This window comes from Oryzias latipes, chromosome 3 (assembly GCF_053564925.1).
Source record: "Oryzias latipes strain Hd-rR chromosome 3, Olatipes_Hd-rR_3.1".
Lineage (NCBI taxonomy): Eukaryota > Metazoa > Chordata > Actinopteri > Beloniformes > Adrianichthyidae > Oryzias > Oryzias latipes.
In genome coordinates, this window is record NC_136239.1 from 26,630,328 (window position 1) to 26,636,868 (window position 6,541).

Consider the following 6,541-nt stretch of genomic DNA (forward strand, 5'->3'; position numbering starts at 1 on the left):
CCGCTCAGACGTGTGCATCCGCTCATGGAGGCGCATCTTTTTGTGTTTCTTTAAAGAAGATTTTTGTCACTTGGGAGAAGTTATTCTTTATAGAGTCTTCATGTGGCTCCATTCAATTTGCTCAGTATTTTCAAACATGACTGGTTTGTCCACTTATCGCTTCATCTTTCTGTTGTTTTAAATCGTTTCCGGAAGTCCTTCAGCCCATTTGTAATCAAAGGTCCGGCTCAAGAAATTTCTCATGGGACACTCGGTGTCAATACATGCGCCAACATGGTGCTGGATCCCTGAGGAGCAGCAAAACTGTCAGTTTCAAATCAACTCTATGAGGCTAAAAAAAAACACAAACCATAATGTGCAAAGAGGTCGGGACAAACAAACACCAGTGTATTTTTTAATAAGATTCTGAAGATTTCTGCTAAAGCTGATACTTATTAAGTCAGCTAAAAAAACGAAAGAAAAAAGAAAGATAAATGATCTTGATGTTTCTGTGATTTTCTATATTCCTCCCTGAACAAAGCAGCTTAGTCCTCTTCTCCTGTCAAAGACAGAGCCTAATGAGCCGTGCATTATCCTGTTGTGCTGCTCTTGTATAAATGGGTTGTTATAGCTTCTCTTTCATTTGTCATGTTCCTGTTGAAAGTTCTCAGCATGCAAATCCAACAAATGAAAAGGATGATAGATAAGGAGTCTTTTTGAGAAAGAAAATCTGTTTTTTTGAATTGCTGCACAAAAAAATACAATACTTTTTTGATTATAAACAAATGCCAATATTTTCTTTTATTATTGCAAAACTAGTACATCTTGATGGATAATGACTAGGCTGAATCATTTTGCCATGTAAAGCCTTAGTGTATTGATTAAAACGTTTATTTCTTGGGGGGGGGGGGGTCCCCTTACTAGTATTCAAGTTTTGCATTTAGATTCTTCACCTGCCCCTTACTTTGTGATAACACACCTGGTTTGAATTCTAATCAAAACAGCTGCTGCATGTTGTTTTGATTAACCCCTCAATATATGAAACTCCTTCGTTTCCTCTTTAAATCCAACCTTGTGGTTCTGGTTTACCTCAGAATGCATCAAAGACTTCTGTTGAATGTAGGTGTTTATGCAAATTAATTCCTGCTCAAGCGGTTAAGGAGCAGGGAGCTTTGTGAGTGGGGAGATGATGCTGATTATAATGGCTGTAATGTGTGGTTATTGTTAATGTGTGTTTCCATTAAAATGCTCACACCGCATTAAGTCAGCTTTCTTGGTGTCCATAGCAACTGTTAAAAACAGTAGACCCATTTCACCACTTTCTTCACTTCAAGTTTTTTGTTCTGCTTCCTCCTCCACATCATCATGTTTGGCTGTTCTCCCCACTCCCTTAACCTTCATCATTTTCCTCTCGACTCCAATTAACTACATCGAATTTTATAGAAAAACAACTTTCTGCCTCTTTCTCCAGATCCTCCTTGTTCCTGTTTCCTAACTGTTCGCATGTCCAGATTGCCTGTTCAGCGCTCACACAGAGATAACAGCATGTTTAAAAAAAATTGAGTTTTCTTTTTTCTTATCCATGTGACCCCATTTGACCCCCTCATAATGAGCTCTGACTCCTCAGTTTCCCCCAACCCCCTGTAACTTCAGCTCTGTAAGGGGGGTGGGGGGTCCCAAAATGTAATGAAATCTGAATCTGCACACTGAAATAGCACAATGTAAATCAGGCATTTATTCACTAAAGTGTTCAATTCTTTTCCCTGTATAATTGAAGACCCCATTTAGTGAGTGGTAAAAAAATGATGAAAGCCTTGTTTTCAGAAATGTACCATTCCTCCAGTTTGTGGTCAGCTATCACCATCAAGCTTTGGCCAGTACGAAGAGAGTGTTTGGAAAACCATAATAAAACACAATGAAGAGAAATGATTCATCCAGTTAGACAGAAGAAGAAGCCACAAAGGAAGCCACAGTTCAATTTGCCGTGCCTCAGTGATGGGGTTACTGTCCAAAAGACATCATTTATTACTGAAATATGACCCAGCTTCAAGTTAACACATTTATGAAGTGCTTTAGTTAAGAAAGGTGGTTACTTCATAGAAAAAAAATTAATGGGAGGACTTTAAAGTAGAGGCTGGATGGTTTTTGCTTTTGATGGTGGTTCTTGCAGATCTGAGATAAACTAGCTATTTTTATTGTTTTCTCACTAATAAATAAAGTAATCTTGTATATTGGCTATCTGATCATGACATTATTTGTGTTTGCTTGTACGGACCTTTCTGCTAATTTCAAAATACATCCTTCCGGTTCTCCACTAAAATTTTAAAAATGCACTCAGTCAAAGCAAACAACCCTCTCCAATCTTTCTGGCATGAAATCTTGCTTTTATATATTAAGCAAAGGTGCAACTTTTGGATTTCTTTAGTTTTAAGGTGGTCCAGCCAGGCTCTTTAACTCGCATACCAATTTTCCCTGTTTTCTTTTAATCTTTTTTTAGCATTTTTAACGGCTGCCAAAAACCATAGGGGTCAGAGGTCTTATCCAACCAAAGGTTTGATCAAACAATTGTGTAGCTTTTTTTAAGTGTAATAAAGGGAATAAAATGTATATTGTAAAGAAGCTAAAATACCATACAGAGCTACACTTTATTCAGTTGGGGCCAGGATCAACCCTTGTGCTATCTTAGGCACTTTAACATTGGGAGTTGGGTCATCTAGACCCACTAGACAGAGCTTTGAACCTTTTTTCTTCAATGATTTGTGATCTTCACTGGTGTCCATGATTACATGAAATCTTTCCACGTTTATCCACCTTTGTCATGGTAGGGATAACACGTCAATGTAAGGGTGGGGTCATCTAAGATAGCACAAGGGTTAAAACCTTGAAAGCAATAAAGCATGAGAGCTCTTTGTAAGTGATAAGCTGACTTCATTGAAAGAAAACTGGTCTGCAGCTTTAAAGTAAAGGTATCATAAGGGATCAACTTTTGCTTTACATATTATAATATAAACTGTACAAATGATCATGAAGTCAAATTAATTTAGAACTAGATCATTTTATGTGCCACAACAACCAGATTTTTATTATTTACCATCTTTTTCCAAAGTCCTCATCAGCTGCACTTGTGCATGGAAGATGAATGTAAGAATGCAGTTGCAGTGCTTCTGTGCCTCTGACTTTGTGGCACATGTGTGTACCCATGGGAAAAGATTATCTAAAATGTTTCATTTTTCTTGATTTTACTACATAAAATAGTTTTCAGTCTCAAAAACACCACAATGACACCTAAAAAAAAGGTTTAAGTTTAGCATCTAATGGCTTCTGAAATTACCAAATGAAATGTGGAGAGAGACTACAGCTACAGTTATTGTTACATGGTCACCAGAGACTATACAAATAAATTGCAATGGCTACATCTTCTGTGGGCTTTGAACTATTATTTGGCTTCTCAACAAAATTTATTCTTAACTGCTTCCAGTGATTTGCAAAAAGCAGAACACTTCAAGCATAAAAATAGATAACTAACTAATATACAATTCAAATCCCTGTCTGAATACTTTTGACCATTTGAACATTTTGTTTTGTAAACTGAAATTGGAGCTCTTTTGTCTCACATTTTAATTTAATATTCACCCTAAATGTGAAGGGTGTGTTTACTAGAAGTTAGGCTGCCAACCTCAACTTTGTTTTGAGAGGAACAGAACTGCATGCAAGTTAAAAAAAGAAAATCCTTAAAAGGATGTGGGGGCTGTAGTCCTACAAAATCAAATGCCCAAACATCTAACATCATTTATTTTAGAAATGCATCTAAGTGTTGAGATGCAAGTGCTACAATAACTAATTTAAAAACTTGTTTAACCCTTGTGCTATCTTAGATGACCCCACCCTTACATTGACGTGTTCTCCCTACCATGACAAAGGTGGATAAAGGTGGAAAGATTTCATGTAATCCATGGACACCAGTGAGGTTCACAAATCATTGAAGAAAAAAGGTTAAGAGCACTGTCTAGTGGGTCTAGATGACCCAACTCCCAATGTTAAAGTGCCTAGGATAGCACAAGGGTTACATGTCCACTCCAATCATCTTTTGATCCATTTTGAAAGTCTTCCCATGATTATGCTGTTTTTAGCCAAAATCAAAAACTGCCTGTCATTTCCTAGGACATCGTTTCTACAGAGCGGCAGTAGTTCATTAGAAATTCACCACTGAGTTGTCGGTGTAAGTGTTGGGGGGGATTAAGTCTGAGCTCTTACCATCATCCCTTTGTTTCCAATCTCTCCCGCTGATTTACAGCCCCTCAGAACCCTAAGCTAACATTAGCACCGCAACAAAAATGGCGAGCAATATTTGGAGCAATCCAGCCGTACAGTTTTGAGTTGGATGCCAGCTAAGACGAGAAAAATTAAGACGTTCCTGTATTTATTTATGTATCTTATTTTATTGCATATGTGTATATATATATATATATATATATATATATATATATATATATATATATATATATATATATAGAGAGAGAGAGAGAGAGAGAGAGAGAGAGAGAGGGTAGAGATAAAATAATGAGCCAGTGAGGGACAGCAGTACATGAAGGTAAAGAAGGCCACAGGGGTAATCAGCTGATGCTGATGGGAGGCAGGTATATACGAGGGGGAAACTACTCTCACAAGGGATGGGATGTACAAGTAAGAAAAACAAGAGAAGCGCAGACTGAACAAACACAGTTTGATCTTTCATGCTTCGTGTCTGCTGTTTAACCAGACTTGTAGTATTTCACAGCTGGCTGGGTTTTCACTGAAAATTTATTTTGACCTAAACTGGGTGAAATTGGAACGTTTAATTGTAGTTTTGAAAAATATTGTATCCTTTGTTGTTGTTTTTTATTTTTTTTTTATTTTTTACCACACCATTCAGTTCTGGAAAACTAACTTATACTATTAAATATTAATTAGGTGAATGCAACCTAAAAAGCATTTTTTTACTTTGTAAAAATTCAACTTCATTCTTAAGACCTGCTGTCCATATGCGTGGAAATAACATCATCACATCAATTAATAAAGATTTTTTCTGGATGAACTTTTTCATTTAACCCTTGTGCTATCGTAGGCACTATAACCCTTGTGCTATCCTAGGCATTTTAACATTGGGAGTTGGGTCATCTAGACCCACTAGACAGTGCGCTGAACCTTTTTTCTTCAATGATTTGTGATCTTCACTGATTTCCATGGATTACATGAAATCTTTCCACCTTTATCCACCTTTGTCATGGTAGGGAGAACACGTCAATGCAAGGGTGGGGTCATCTAAGATAGCACAAGGGTTAACTTTGGGAGTTGGGTCATCTAGACCCACTAGACAGAGCGCTGAACCTTTTTCTTCAATGATTTGTGATCTTCACTGGTGTCCATGGATTACATGAAATCTTTCCACCTTTATCCACCTTTGTCATGGTAGGGATAACACATCAAGGTAAGGGTGGGGTCATCTACGGTAGCACAAGGGTTAAATGAGTAACAACTGTCAGGAGAATGTTGGAGTAGATATTTTAGTGAGGGTGTTTTTCTATATTAAGTATCCTTATGTGTGACTTTGTTGTAGCCTGTGATTGAAGTGAACTTGGTGAGCCAGAGACAAAAAAATAAATACATCTTACAGATAAAAAGTCAGTTTTGGTTTCTTTAAATGGAACAATAATCTGAACAATCCAAGCTGCAGGGCTGGTTGCTCTACAAAGATAACAGCATAAAAAAGTAGTTGCACCGGAACCTTGTCAAAGGAGCCCTGCACCATCTGCCAGTGTGTTATTTTATCACACTGCTCTTAGCAAAAGGTATCAGTTTACTATAGAGGGAAAGAGAAAATCTGTTTCAAGCTTGGTTTATGGTTTGCTCTTCTGCAGAATGAAAAAAAGAACTGTGATGCTGAACTCATCCTTTTCAATCATCTAGCATGACCGTAAATTGTTCAACTCACTTGTACATAAAAACTGACAAAAGAAAAAAAATCTAAATGAAGGCTAAATTAAAGATACTGTTATTAATTTTACTTAATCTACTAATATTGTGGGAATTTAATTTCAAGAACTTCATTTCCTGTCTGTATTTGAGAAGATATTTTTCATGCACAACCAGTTTCCTATTGTCACGAGCAATTATGCTAAAGCAATTACTGACGGGTGTACAGTAATGATGCAGCCGGTTCCCCCTGTCAGCTCATAGTGCACCACCTGCACCAGAAAATTACAGATTTGCAACCACTTTTCTAACCCACAACTAAATTACATAGCTCGGCATTCAAAACCCTGGATCATTATGCGTCTAAAATATCAGACCTAGATTCCCAAGTGTCCCAGAAATTGCCCATTCTTTATCTTGCCACATCTGGCTAACTGATCAGAGGATACAATGTGATGAAGGAGAGGGAAATTCAAAACATCTGCTAATTAAAAAGCAGGCAATTAATTTAAACCCTGATAGCATCAACTTCGAGAAGTCCACTATAAACTAAACATGAGCCTGGCCACAGATTCCTCTTCTTGTCTGACAGAATGTAAAACATAAATGA